This window comes from Cheilinus undulatus, linkage group 19 (assembly GCF_018320785.1).
Source record: "Cheilinus undulatus linkage group 19, ASM1832078v1, whole genome shotgun sequence".
NCBI lineage: Eukaryota > Metazoa > Chordata > Actinopteri > Labriformes > Labridae > Cheilinus > Cheilinus undulatus.
The window spans coordinates 25,433,792-25,449,557 of NC_054883.1; positions in this window are offsets into that span (position 1 = coordinate 25,433,792).

Sequence of the window (15,766 nt, forward strand, 5' to 3'; positions counted from 1 at the left end):
ACCCCAGTCATTCTTCTAGACATGATATCTGAAGAACACTTCAAGGATTTTCTTCAAACTTTGCACATGTCTCCTCTGACTCAAGGAGGAACTTAAAACTTCTGGTGTTAAAAGGTCAAGGTGGAAAACCACCCCAGCCGTTCTTATTGACCCCTCACTACCTGCCTGTTTGTCTCCGAATGTCAGCCCTGTGACTGACTGGGGACCAGTTCAGATGTGCATCCATTCACATTTACACTTCTTGACACAACAATGGGAGCAAATCAGGTCAAGGACACATCGTGATTTGTCTGTAGTAACCGGGGATTGAACCCACAACCTATAAGACTTTACCTACTGAACCATATTCACCCCAGATATAGTATCTTACCAAGATAACCCAATGAAAATCTCTGTTTTGGGCATCAGAAACATTTCATCTCAGGATAAGGCTACAATCCAGGATAATCTTTTTCAATTCCAATTTTCTTTTCATATCATATTTATGAAATTAGAAAACATGGCCTTAATTTCCTGACATATAAAGCTATATATACAACATGCTAACCGCTGTTTTGGCCCTGGAAACATTTCATCTCAATTTAAGGCTAAAATCCAGGATAATCTGCATGTTGTGGTTGGCCTGAGCTGATTTCACTCCAATTTGACTGATAGAAAATAAAACATCAAATCCCACATCATCAGAATTAATCTGGCATTGGAAATGTTGACCAGCCAAAGTTTGACGACGTGATTAACTGCATCAAAACAAGCGCACATTAGACGTCTTAAAAAGTCTCTCTGAGTTACTGTGACAATAGACAAATGGACCCTGAAGAGGCTCATCTGTCAACTGTCACCCTCATTGATCATTTAATCCTATTTTGCATCTCACATTGATCAGATAATCTGACTTAGTGATGCACATTGATCCTAAATCCTATTGGTCGTCTCTGTTCGCCACAGCAGTGACTTATTGTGTATGACAGCTGACCCAGAACTGGGATGGCTGTCACAGATACAATGGGACAAGGTGTGAGGTCAGCGAGTCCGCTTGTGTAGTCACTATCTAGTCTAGAACTATGATGAACATAATCCATTCAGTTTATTTTGTTTCTTCTTAGTTTATTTTTAGTTTAGTACAGAAGATTTAAATAAAAAATCAACAATGTCAGAGCACAGCTCTGCTCCATTTGGCTTATTATTAAATTCTCAGAATGCATTCAAATCTTTATTTGTGCATACGTTTAAAGTATGATCCTTGATTTTAGTCTAGGGATTCTGGGGGGAGGGCGTAGAATGTGATTTCAGCTCAGAAGTACGGTGGCCCTGAACAGGCTTGCCCACAGAGTTGGCTGGGCCTCTGATAAACCCAGAGAATGGGCCCTCCTCAGCTGTGATTTATTGAGACTATTGATTAGTGTTGGCTCAGTAGTGCTAGCATCCTGGCTAACAGTAACCTCATTTTGGCACTCAAAAGTTTGTGAAGGTAGTATTAGGCTCTGTTGTTGACATTATTTATTCATGCTTCTTTTTCACCTTTTTAACCGCTTTTCCCTTCATTTTTGTCACTTGTTTTTGCCACTTTTTGCACATATTTGCCCTTTTTTGCACTTTTTGCCCATTTTCAGCCTTTTTGCCCCTTTGGCCAATCATTGCAATGTTTTTATCCATTTTAAGCCAATATCTACAACTTATTTTTGCAACAATTTGCCAATAATTGCCACTGTCCACCCATTGTTGACAATTCTGCCCATTTTTGCCTCCTTTGCCCATTTGTGACACTTTTTCAACAACTTTTTTTTTTTGGCCCTGTTCTGCAACTTATGCCATTTTTTAACCAAAATTGCCACTTTCTGCCCTTTTCCTTGCTCTTTTGTCCAATGTTGACTTTTATCTCATTTTTGGCACTTTCCATTTGTTGCTATTAAAGGCCCATTTCACTCTTTTACCCATTTTTGCGATGTGTTTTGCACCCTTTTTTTGCAGTTTTTCATATTTTTTTTTGCCATATTTTACCCATTTTAACCTTTTTTTGCCTGTGTTGCCATTTTCCACCCATTCCTTCCATTCTACGTACGTCTTTCTCATTTTTACCCAATTTTGCTTTGTTTTGCCACTTCTCCCAATTTTGTCAATTTTCTGCTTCTTTCTATCAATTTTGCTTTTTGATGCACTTTTTCACCACTTTTTCACAGTTTTTCCCATTTCTGCAAATTATTTTTTGCCAAATTTTGCCCATATTTGCTGGGTTTTGCCCTTTTTGCCACTGTAATCCATTGTTAGGTTCCTTTTTACAATTCTTCTGGGTTTTTTTCTCTCTAAAAAAAAAAAAAAAAAAAGTCTCTATTTCTGCCACTCTATTTTTTTGGCATCCTGGCATTTGTGCACATCATGCCCTAGCTATGAAGTCTGGCATTACTTTCCTAATCATAGAGTTCAGTGTACCCATCTATATAGTTAATTAATAAATTATAAAGGTTGTTCTATTTTAAGGAAAAGAGTTTAAAATTTGAAAAACGCTCTATTGTAATACAGCATAATTCAATTCATCTTTGTTGCTGCTCTGATTAGAAAAATATGGTGGCTTAACTTTACAGTTGACCATTATTTAACCGACCTCCATAGGACCTCAGTTCATCTGGAACCTTTATCCTCCCTTATGAGCAGCCTTAGCCCTGAAGGTTGACTACAAAATGTTTCATGAAATATGTCATGAAATATTGTTTCATCATGTTTTTACTGTTGACCTTCATGGTCACTGTACAGAAGTGACCAATCAGATTCATCCTGCTTGTTTTGGCCTTATTTTCACTACTTACGGTCAGAATAATTCTGTGTAAATTCCAGATAGAGGTTGTAACTTCTCTCTGAAAGGATTTGAGAATGAATCGAACATCTGCCTCTGCAGAACTCCTGCAGAGGGACACGATTTAAAATCTTTGGATGTTAGGATGAGTTTATGATGGGGCTGTCTAACAATAATCTCGTATTGTGTAACAGTGTTCTGCACAGCCCTCACTGCTCATTCTGCTGTGTTTTATCCAGCCTGTGTGCTTTTAAATACTTTATGGAGGCAGCATTAGTGCTGAAGTAGTTCCTCCATGAACACCGTTCTCCTCACCGTCATCACTGACTGTGGAGACAAACGGAGTTCTGTGGTCAAACACATTCAGTCAGAAACAGAGCCATCATTGGGCTCAAACAGATCACTGTCTGTTAATAGCACAACAACTCTGAATAAAGATAGACTGGCAGTGCAGAGTGTCTTTCTCCATGGCTCAATACTCTTTATATGTGGAGGAAGAGGAAACACTACTGTACGCTGTAAGTTTACACAGAGAGTGGGATTTGCGCAAGGAATTAATATGCATTCCTAATTTTATCAGAATTTCTTTTACTTCAAGATGAGAAACAAATCACATTTATTGTGTCAAAAAAGCTTCTTTGCACTGCAAACACTCATGAATGAATATTAGATCATTTTAATGTCTCAGCTGGTGTTATACAGGGACAGAGGCGTCGTGTTTTTGATTCTCTGTTTGTTCACCCATCAGGGACATTCCTGTGAACTATTTTCTGACTCCGGGATAAACTTGTTAGATTTTAGAGGTAAAAGTTTAAGGTCACAGTGACCTCAAATTTTGCACAAATCTACATTTGGGCTTGATAAAAGGTTCCCATTTTATTTAGGACGTCAAAGGTCAATATTTTAGGTATCAGTTTTATCTCCATTTAAATAACTACCACTGTAATACAACATTGATTACAGAACACACTCCTTTACAATTAAAGGTAACATATGAAAAATTCACTTTTTCAGGCTTTTCTAGCAAAAATATGTGCCCCTGGCCTGTCTACAATCCCCTCAAGAATCAGTAAAATCCATTCCCTCCCCACCTCTCTTTCTCCACCTTGCAGAAAATGTGTGCTGAAATGAGCCATCCGCAGATTTACCCCCTCATGATGTCATGTGGGGAGTTAGCCCTGCCCTCATGTTCGGTTGGCCCTCCCCGCTTGGAAGAAAGGTCCGCCCTCCTCTCCTGATCCTGAGAGGAGGATCGGGAGAGCCACATCCATTAAGCCACATCCATTTCCTGAGAGGGGTGGGGTCAGGGGCGGAGTCAAACAGCTTAGTAACATTTAAAGCCACAGACAGAAACAGCTTGTTCTGAGCAGGGCTGAAACAGAGGGGGTTTAGACATCCAAAAATCAATACTGGAGTGTTTTTTTCAGAGGTGTGTTTTAGGGAGCGTTAAGGCCATTATAAACTTGTCTTAAAATGGTAAAATATGGGACCTTTAAAGAAACACACCCCCACTGATCTGACTGATCTGATGTTCCTTCATCCACTGCATACTCTAGCACAGAGATTTTCAAATGTTTTTTGCCCAAAGGACGCCTAAGATCAAGCCAAAATTTCTTGCCAAACCATGCTTAAATCCATGTAAAATTGCCCTTTAACATGTCATATTTACTTGATGTTAACCTGTAGTAATAATGCATTGTTCTTCAAATTTACAATGCACACTCAGACATGCCTGCCCCTCTGTTTGAGAACCACTGGTCAAGCATAATTCATGAAATGGTAAATTTACTGCATGCTTGACATATATACTTTATATAAACGTTGTTACATAAGGTCTAAAGTTTCATACTGAGCATGATTGCTCTCCTCTGTCCTCTCCACTGCATGTCTGCTTTCATATAAGAATCAACAGCTGAGTCCCCCATGCTAGCATGGAGGTTTCTATTATTTTGCAATGCCAACAATGACCCACTTCTAATGTCCACATCTAATGTAAAGCTCAGAGGATGAAATGGGATGGTGCTGCATGAAAAATGCGTTTATGAAGACACAGGAGACATGTGAAATGCATCTATAAGTCTACTGGCAGACATTTATACTGCACTCAGATATAGAAAAAATGTGGTCCAATCACTCTGGGTTATTTGTATCCTTTGCCTCCTCTTGTCTTTGTGCATGGCATCACAAGGATATGGTCCCTGTAGAGATATGGTCCATGTAATGAAACTGTGCATCAAAGATGCAACATAAAAACAGAATTTTCTTCACAATAATGTCACTTTTAGGTCACGCATCATCTTAAATTGGAACAATGACAAAGTCATTGATCAGTCCATTGCACCTCTAACGGTGTGTCACTAATCCCTCTTTCAGAAGAACCTTCCAGTAGCCTCCTTGTGCACGTTACCTCACATTAAACTTTGACAAGTCTCCTCTGCAGCCGAGTCGCTGAGCGCTCTCCCAGGGCTCTGAATCATTCAGATGAGTACTGCACGCCAGTGCATGCAGAACACCGCTGAGAGCAAAGAGGGAAAAATGTACTTACTCTCAATGTAAACACATCCAGTGCTCATGCAAAATGTCCATGTGCACACAGACAGCTCACATATGCATACTATATAGCATACATGCATATTAAGATGCTGCTGCTTGCTCTGCTATATCTCTTTCCCTCTCTGTCTTGCTATGACCTCGATTTGAGGTCTCATACCAACCCTTTCAGACAAGTGAGCGCACTGTACGACTTACATCAATCCTTTTTCTTTCACATAACATGTCAACAGCATTTAAATGATCTGTAACTGGCAGCTCCTCCTTAGTTTCACCTTAGTTTAACTCTAAAAGCCTGTTTGCATCGAATATTGCCAATGTAATAAGACAGTTTTAGATTGTTGCAGGGACAGTTGCAGCTCTGTGTAGTGAGATGTTGCAACAACTCAGTCAGACTGACGATATTGCTATTCAGTCAGCAACTACAGGGTTTAGATCGCAAGGCATGTCATGTGTTTTAACATCCAATCAGGGTCTTGGAGCCCAGAGAGGAACCAATTACAAATTTACAGATAGAGTTTTGGAGGTAGAGACAGAACATTTATTGATCAGTGTTTTTATAAAAGCATACATGAACAGATCCAAAGTCTGGACAGGTTTAGCTGAAGGTGATGTTCCTTCATCCATTTGGAAATATCAGCGAGGCAGGATGAGACCTGAGCTGAGACAGTTGTGTCATCAGCTGGGTAAACCTGCTGATTATGTTTGTCTGACTTTGGGAAATTTAACTCAGTACAGTTTCAGCAGGACTATCTAATCACATGCGTTTGAAAATTCAAGTCTTAGTGTGACAAACATGATAACTTGCCTTTTTCTGACTTCAGGTGAGACTCGTGCTGACGTTGTTTACAGCCTTTGGAATGTAAAAGTGTGCGTGAAGTCAGAGCTTAGACAGCTTAATAAGAGTCAGCACTGCTCCCTGTTAATTACTAAAGTAACAAAAGAGCACGGGGGGTAATCTGGCCTCTTTAATACTTCACTCACACAAACAAGAACATTTGAGCTGGTACACCAAACATACGCATACGGACTAGAGCTTAGTGTAATCTGGAGCTGAAGACCCTCCTTACTGCTCCTGTCCTACCTTATAATGATGAGTGAAGGTTCCTGTACCCAGCTTTACGAACAGGGTGGCTTTGTTTACCTGAATCATCTTCAAGCTTCCTCACCTGAACATTGTTCTGATCTCTAAGAAACAGTGTTAATTTTGTCATCTAAAACTATGACTAAAAATGTTCATCAAAAGCCTTTTTCTACCTGACAAAAACTAGACGAAGACTAGCCAAAAATAGATCTGTGATGACTAAAACGGACAAAAAGTAAGTTTAGTATTCATCATGATGACTAAAACTAAACTAAAACGTAATTTAGTTTTCATCTGACATTAAAAATCCATGATATTTCTCCGCTGTGAGTAAATCTGACAAAAAACAACACATCTGTCTCTTCTGCCTCTTCACAGTAAAAAGCAGGGATCCCAGGTTCGGCTAACTTGACACGCCATACCTTCCATAGACGGCATTTGGGAAAGGGCTTAGGCTTTGGAAAACCACTTGGAAGGTGATTGGATGAATGTTCTGTCTGTCACATCTTTACAAGCCAATCAGAGCAACAAAACACGTGACATAGCTGCTACCGAGGAGTTAACTCTATAAAGAGATGCATAATGTGAACCATGGCGACTGCAGACATGTCAGTACAAGACTTCTGTCGTATTTGAAAAGAAAACACCTCACTGCTGCTCTTTGTTCTTCTTTTAATAAAGAAATGTCATCAAGTTTTGATAGAACTGGCGCTGGCAGCATCCACCTAATGTCTTTCGCCATAGCTGCCCTGGCCTCTTGTTGCTGCTTGCTTATGTTACGAGTCTGCCGCGCCCGAAAAGTACTGCCCCTTACTCCTGATTGGTCCTGTCACTTTCTGACCAGGCCCAGACTGTTCAGATGGGAGCTTTGCAAGATGGATTCGCCAGTGAGAAACACAGAAACGAGGGTATCCATCTGCTTTGCATTAAGGTTTGGCAGAGTGCATAGAACAGTGGTTTCCAAATGGTCTGGCCTCAGGACCCACCAGTCTGTCCTATGACAGATCTTGACCCAAGTTTCCACAAAATGTTCAACAAAGCTTGTTTAGTTAATTGAATATGTTGCGGTTTGGAGCATGATTGGACCAAAACACCTGATATAAAAAAGAAAAGAAAAGGGACAAAACTGGTACATTTTATACCGTCTTTCCCCATCATCATGTGTGTATACTTTGGCAAATTTTCCAGAGATCTTGAAAAATTTCTTCATTATCATAGGAAAAGTAGCAATTTATTGCAAGAAGAGGAGATAAATTAGTTGAAATATTGATCAAACATTTAAATTTACCCAATTTCAAAGTAAAACAGGGTAAAATTAAAGATATCAATGCATGTCCAGTTAGGACTTCAGGACTTTTGCCACCATTCTTTTTTTCAGACACCTACGTGACCCACTGAAAAATGCTCCCTGACCCACCAGTTGAGAACCACTAAGTAGAACACACTACCATGATTTGATACCAGATTTAGGCAAGAAAATAAATGCTCAGGCTCAAATTGAAGACTAAAATGTGAGGGCTTTTTATGGAATCAAACTAGACTAAAAAGTATAGAATATGTATTTAAAGGGGAAAAATCCTGAGACTGGACAGGGCGCTATATGTTAACACAGTCGTTTTGGCTGTTTGCAGTATGTCTGTTTTGAAAGATTCTGTTTAATGTGCAGTATATCTGAGCATGCAGCACATCCGTATCCGTTTCTGAGCCTTTACACCTGACAACCACCTTAACTCTATCCTGCAGTCCTTCCACCAAACACGTCCCCTATCATGTGCTTTTAACATCCCATCAATATTTGCATCCAGAGGCGCCTCCCCGGCAAGGCACGTGGGGTTTGAAAGCACATTCAGCAGGGACACGCAGGCTTGGTGTAAAGGACAAACACGCTATCGTGCAGGCACACTCAGGCAAGCTGTGTTATTAGGAAACAGATAGAAAGACAGGCGGAGAGAGAAATGTCCTCTAACTGTTCCACTTAGTGCAGAGCTTCACTCAGGGGGCTGAAATGGGAACCCTATTTAGACAGATGGGGGTGGAAGAGAGAGAGTGTGAAGATAATAGGGTGTGTACTTCTTCTCTTGCTTGTGTGCATGTGTCTATCTTCCTGTTCACAGTAAAAAGAGAAATTAATGATGTGGTTGTAAGGAGAGCACATGCTGTATTTAACAAGACTAAATTGACTAAAAACATGCAGAAATATACATAAATTCTATTCTATATAAGAACAGAATGGCTCTATTTTGTCACTGTTTTGACCAAAATTTGTAAAACTGATTATACAGGACAGTATCGTTATGATTTTTCTGAGAAACAGATACGTGAAATCCCATTGACCTTGTTTTCCACCAACCCTGACCTCAACTTATATAAAATAGATCAAGGAGACTGCAGAGAGTAACACATTTATGACGACAGACTTTTAAAGATAATAGTTCAACCCATTGCAAATCAATTATGGAATCCCAAAGTCATGGTTTTTTGAAAGACAGAAGTTAGCAATGGAGGAAGGTTACAAAATATGAGAAAGAGGATATCAATATGTGCAAAATGTGCAAGAAGAGCGAAAAGAACAGGTTAATATCACTTATATGGGCAGAACATCTGAGGAGGAAGAGGAAGTAGAGGGAGCAGGTTAGGGCAGCATTTTTCTGGATCCATTTAAGTTCACTAAAGGATTGTTCCATCAGTGAGGGCAACTCAGGGCATCAAAGCTAGAGTTAGAGGAGCATTTATAGAAAGACTCACTCTTATCCAGGGAAGAATAGATAGCCAGATCTTTCACCAGACATGCCACCATTAGGAGAGATAGTTTAGTATAGATGTCAAAATGCAAGGAAGTGCAGACTGTATGCTAAGGCCTCTTCAGCCCCAGGGACAAATAGAGTCCCCTTTCAGGGTTTTTAAAGCCCTGAGATATCTGTGGCAATTTCTAAGGCTAGCTTTACAAAATCCTGGTGTAGAGCAGTTGGAATCCTGATTCCCAAGGAGAAGGAGTCCTCTAATCTAAAGCCGATTTGAACCATTTCACTACTAAATGTAGAGGAGAAATTTTTCATTGAGCATTCTTGTAATTTTTAAGTGGCAAACATGGGCAAAAAATGGCAAAAAAGTGGCAAAATGGCCAAAAAGCAGGAAAAATTGATAAAAACTGGCAAAATAAAGTGGCCAACATGAACAACAAGAGGCAGAAAGGAGTGTAAAGTAACTTACATCGGTAAAAAGACCGTCAAAAAAAAAAAAAAATATATATATATATATATATATATTTTTTTTTTTTTTTCTTAACAAATTTATTAGACCACCACCCAAAGTAAGGTTTATGCCACAGCACAGAATGGGGCCCATTCTCTGGGTTTATCAGGGGCCCATTCTCTGGGTTTATCAGGGGTCCATTCTCTGGGTTTATCAGGGGTCTGTGGGCAGTCCTGTGTATATAAAACAGGTTCAATCATTTTTTAAGTAATGTGTTTAATTGCAAAAGTCCTTCATACTGTACCTTTAAGCAGCATAACAGTGTTCATCTTTACCCCTAGAACACATTAACATCCTTTGTCCCTCTATGTGAAAACTGAGCCCACTCATGAGTCTCTGCTCATAGCCGGCCATCTGCTGCTCAGAGTCACATTTAAGTCCGCCCAACAGCCAGCTGACCTGCGAGTGCAGCCGCAGGGCAGTCGCCTGGAGTATCTGATGTACCTGAAAACCTGCACACTGGTTGACAGACTGACTGGCAAGCAGACGGATGATCTTTCCTATTAGGAGAGAGAAAGCAGATTGAAGATCCACCCCGGTGCCTCACTCTGGGGAAGCCCTCAGATGTGTTTGTGTGGGTGTGAGCATGCCTGTGTGGGTGTGTGTGCTGCCTCGGGCAGATGAATGCAGACATTGTTTGATAGCAGTGGGCTGGAAGAGAAGAGATGGTGCCAACAGCAACTGAGGAGGAGGAGGAGGAGGAGGGGAAAGAAAAGGAACAGAGGAGGGAGGAAGGAGGGGAGAGGAGATTTGTAAGTGGGTCGGGGTATCAGGGAGATTCATGGGGGGTTGGGTTGGATAGAATAGGCAGGAAAAAGAGCACCCACAGTGGATCACACTCAGCACCAACAGGGGGAACTCTGGGTGAATCCACTGCAGGGGAGGATGACATATATTCTGGGAGAGATGCTTCAAAAGCTTCAGCTTAAGAAGAGAGAGAGGCAGGCTCTCTAAAATCTCTCCTTTTCATCCTTGCTTTTAACTTGACTAATATTCTGGTTGCCAAAGGGAGTGTTTGGGTGCTCTGTGTCATTCTGTCTTCAAGTTAACTTAGAGTTGTTTTATAATCTAAATAAAACATGGAAATGACTGAGCAGTATTACCCACTGATTAGTAGAGGGGATTTATTTTGGTAGGACAGTGGACAGGATAAGAGAGAGAGTGGTAAATGACACACAGGAAAGGAGCAGCAGGTCAGACATGAACCCTGGCTGAAGCTTGGAGGGCTACGGACCGATCTGTGGAAAAGCTAGAGGTTGGCAGCCATCTTTACAGCGCCGGCGTCTCCCTATAAATTTACACTTTTGAATGAAAGCTGAGCTAAGAAATTATTTTAAACAGCACTGCACAGCAAATATGTGGAAGATGGTCATATTTTTTCCCTCCAATTCTAAAATAAATAGACGTAATGGACAGAGGTAAACAGAGGATTCACTGGCTATAATCATCTATAAATGTGGTTGGGCCTCAAGTGGACACACAAGGAACTTAAAGACTTTTTTGCACTTTTGCAGTCCTGGCCTGAAAAGCCCGGTGAATGGTCCCCTTATAACAGATCAGTAATGGTGCCAGGCTTTTGGCTAACATTCCCCTTTGTTGCCAGGCTCAGATTAGATTTTGGAGCTGACAGTGAGAATTATTGTTGTGGTCAAATGTGCGAGCCAGCTCTCTCCTTTTCTTTAGCTTTTAATTCCATCCCCACATTTTGAAGGTCCTGGCATGGCATTACACAGTCCAAAAATACTGGTATTACAGTGAAATTCAGCAGGCCAGCCTACCGTGTTACTTTGACAGAAAATGTCTCAAACCGTTCTAAGGAGAAGGAGAAAGACTACATTTTTACTGAAGCAACATTAGATATCATTTTTCTTTTCTAATAAATGGTGAGTATACTGTATATTTTGCTAATCATTTTTTCAAGGTGATTATGTTTCATGCCTCCACCTTGGTGGGACGGCTAAAGACTGACATGGTGTGCACTAAACAGCACCCAGACCACAACTTGAGCACAGTAGCCTCAGTATATGGGTCCCAGCTTCACCACATGAGCCACACCAGCAGCCACATGATGAGTATTTAGTTTAGAAATAAACTTTTGTTGTCATTGCCTGAAGGTAAGATGGACCATGGTTTTGCTGACTTTCCCCTTATCTCCTGTTATAGGCTGCTTAATACTTTTTTTTTTTCTATCAGTGTTATCTTTCAACACTGGATGTTTCTGCAAGTTTATAACTAAATAGACTAGAGCTCTGTGTGGGACTCTTTTCTTAATCCCACTCACATTGGAGTTCTGACCATTACCGCCCACTCTACTCCCACCTGCACCCACAACAGGTGTGACAAATCCTGCTGCATCCTGCACAGATTCTGACAATTCATGTTAAAAACACAGAATAATAGAGTAGAATCAGAGAATAATCAATTCTCACAGAGATTAGGCTCTTGTTTACTTTATTTATGCCATGCTATTATTGCCCTTGTCATAAGTACTTAGTGTGATAAAAGAATGATTATAATAAGGCCAATTTGCAAAGTTGTGATTTTTTTTTGGCACCAGGTTAGAACCAAGCAACAACCTCCCGTTCTGAAAAATGAAGCCAATGCAGAAGTGCATTTTAACACATGTTAAAAAGCTGTTTTTTACACAAGAAATAAACTGGTTTACAGCCTATAGTTCAAAAAACAACATTAGTGGTGTGTCTCATTAGCTAATATCTTCTTGTCCTCTCACCGTATGGGGGTGAATTTTTTTGTACCACGGTTGTTTAGGCTATATTTAGGAAAAACCTTACTGTACACTGATTGGCGCGCCAGACAGATAGCTTGACAGGCAGACGTTACCTCTAGAAGGATGGCCTCAGTGCTAGCTGGGCTGACAGGGAGTTGAGCTCAGTGTGCGGCTCTTGTCTGCTGTTAAGTTGATCCTAAGTTAGGTTGAGACAGTGATTTCACTGTGGAAGCTGCCACAGATTGGCTTCAAAAGCTGTTTGAGTCCACCTATTGTAGTCAGACGTCTGGCGTCACACAGGCTTTGTCCATTTCTTTCTATAGTCTCTGGTTAGAACCAGTACACCCAAGAAGTCTTCTGAGCGGTTTTAAGAACAATTAGAGCAACAGAGTGGCATGCAAATCGAGACACACAGACAGACACACAGACACGCCGCCAATTATACGTGGTAGTAAGATATTCTTCACTGACATTACGGATGTAAATTAGCTCTTGATTACATTTGTATAACAATTAAACAAATCATAACTGATATCATTTTGGTCTTGCATGCTTGAAATTATTTATTAAGAATCATAGTTCATACATATAGGTCCCTTAACCTAGTTTAAAGTAGTTAGTTTAAAGATAGGCTCTTGCAGACATGCCTTAGTGTTGTCAGTTAAAAACACGTCCATAAGCCAGGGGAAATTTCAGGCGACTCTCTGCCAATAGAAAACAGGCAAAACTGAAGATGCTAATTGATATCGCTGGCTAAAAATTACAGATAAAAAGAGCATCCTCAGCTATTTTCTTTTGTTTTGTATGCCTCTCATATATGTATGTTAATATTGGTGTTGTGCTGGGACTGCCCCTGCCCAGGAGGACTCAGATAGGCTTTCTTACATGCTATCTTAATCTTGCTCTTTATCTTACAATAAATCTAGTCATGATTTGAGTGTCTCCTCTTCTCCTATCAGTGTTAGCCTCTCAGTCATCTTGGACTACTGAATACTTTGAGTTTCATTGGGATTAATGCAAGATATTTCAGCCATTAGTGTACATAGATATTAACTTCTTATCAGTAACATTACTGTACTGTATTACAGGCCCTTCTACAGAAAAAAATCACTGAACAATGAAGGGGCATGTCTAATCTACTGATTTGCAGAAACATTTTCTGTTGTTTTGAACATTTAATTTTTATTTTTTCTTTATAAAAGGATAAAAAGCTAACGCACAGGGCAACAAGTCTGGCCTATCAACAGCTTTTCCCCTCCAGTAAGTAAACAGTTAATTGTTCTAAATACCCACAGAAACTCAGCTGGTTGCCGAGGTAATCACTAACAGCATAGCTAATCTGAGAGAAACATTGTGGTGTTTATTTCATCAGTGCTTAAACACACTCAGGCTGACAGGATGACGGTTAGGAGTGTTGTCATGGCTCACAGACACCTGGTCCTGTGTGTCCATATGGAGAGAGCTGTGACCATATGGCCTATATGTCTGGGACTAGCTGATGTGTTTGTCACAGCACTGAAACTTTGATACTAAATCCATATCCCAGCTTAGTCCTGCTCATACGGTTTATCAGCAGCTCTTTGAGTCCTTTAATACAGGCGTCTGACACACCCACATACATAAAAACAAGCAGCCTTACAGAATAGACTGGATCAGTTCAACAGTATCAAATCCCTTCAAGAATGCAGCTTTATTTATAATTAGCCCATAATGTGTGTCTCATGACTACAAAATTTTGCATAAACACATCCAGTTTTACTACCAGGCAAAGGTTGGCAAGTCTCGGGCCTCATGTACTAATGAGCCTTAAGACATGGGCAAATGCAAAGTAGTGCTGCAGGATTTGGATATAATGTGCAATTAAACTAGATAGTATTGCAATTATGATGTATAATCCATAAATGGAATAATGAGTCTACTTGCTTGTTTATTAAGGAAAATGAGAGAAAAATGATATTTTTTATGTTTTTATCTCAACTCTAAACATACAAATATTCAGCAGCATAAAAAATACAAAACCTGAAGTTTTCAAGTAAGTCTGGCTGTACACCTCTGACTCACAAACCGCTGATTTGAGACTCCATCTGTGTCAGAATTGAAGCGCCATGATTTGCTGGTACAATGTATTTCCAGCTTTAGATTTTTTTGAATTCATAAACCAAGTCTGGCAGTTACATTCATGAAATAACTACATTGCAAAAATTACATCAGTAGAACACATAAGCTTTGTTTGCGATGCTGAATATTTTCATGGCAGACAAGCTTTTGCCCGGAGGCAGACTTTTTCCCTGGCTTTATCAAAAGATTTTTTTTAAATAGAGGTATTTCTGTGACCAAGTGGCAAATCATGGTTTAATTGTTGTTTTGTCAGCTGTAGTCACCGGTGCTGCGGAATCATGTTTGAATATAGGTCTATCTCCATGTAACCAGCATCACACTGCAGGTAGGCCATGTGATGCTTAGTTAAAGCTCCACAATTTGGTGTCTGCTCTTTATAAAGAAGTCAAAAGGCACAGCTTTAATGCTCCCTTTATTGTGCTGTCAGGCTATCACAGCAAATACGCACCGATACGTGGAGACATAAAGCTCATATGCAGTTATTTTGGGAAAAACCCACCCCTTTCCATGCAAATTGGCCCTACTGCATGAAGCATGTAATGATGAGGATGATAACAGCATGGCATAAATAGAGTAAAGATTAGCCTACTGTCTTTGAGAGCTAATGGAAGTGCAATGCAGCTTTTATGACACACAAACTTTCCAGAGATCAGGAAACAGTTTCACCTCTGTATGACTAAAATAAATGATAATGAATGATGTGTAAAGAAGGTTGGTATATTTTACTTTGACATAGCTATTACTAAGCCATGGCTAAGAGTAAAATCAGTCTCACACATGACAAGGAGAAGGTCATTCCTTAGAGTTTTCCTTCACTCAAGGAGGAAACTTTGTCAAGCTTTTGCTTATGTGAATATATTAATACCATTCCTTTGGTTAAATGCACTGTCTGTTATTCTGAATATTTAACACGGATTGTCAGAATCTTTTGGTTGTGGTTGTGTTTGGATGGTAATGGTCAGAAATCCAGTGTGAGTGGGATTAAGAAAAGAGTCCCACGCAGGGCTTTAGTTTTCTTTAATAGCTTTTATTGCTTAAAGCAAAATGGAAAGGCTTCATCTCCAACAGACTTAAACCACCCCTGCACACAAACACAGAATTTAGGTCTAATCCATCATAATTCATCAGTGAGTATTTTTTTATCCAACAGGAAACACGTGCACAGTCTCACGCTCTCGGGCAGGGATGCAGTCGGTGTTTGCAGGGCTGACAAACTGATGGAGACCGAATCGGAAAGAGCAAACGG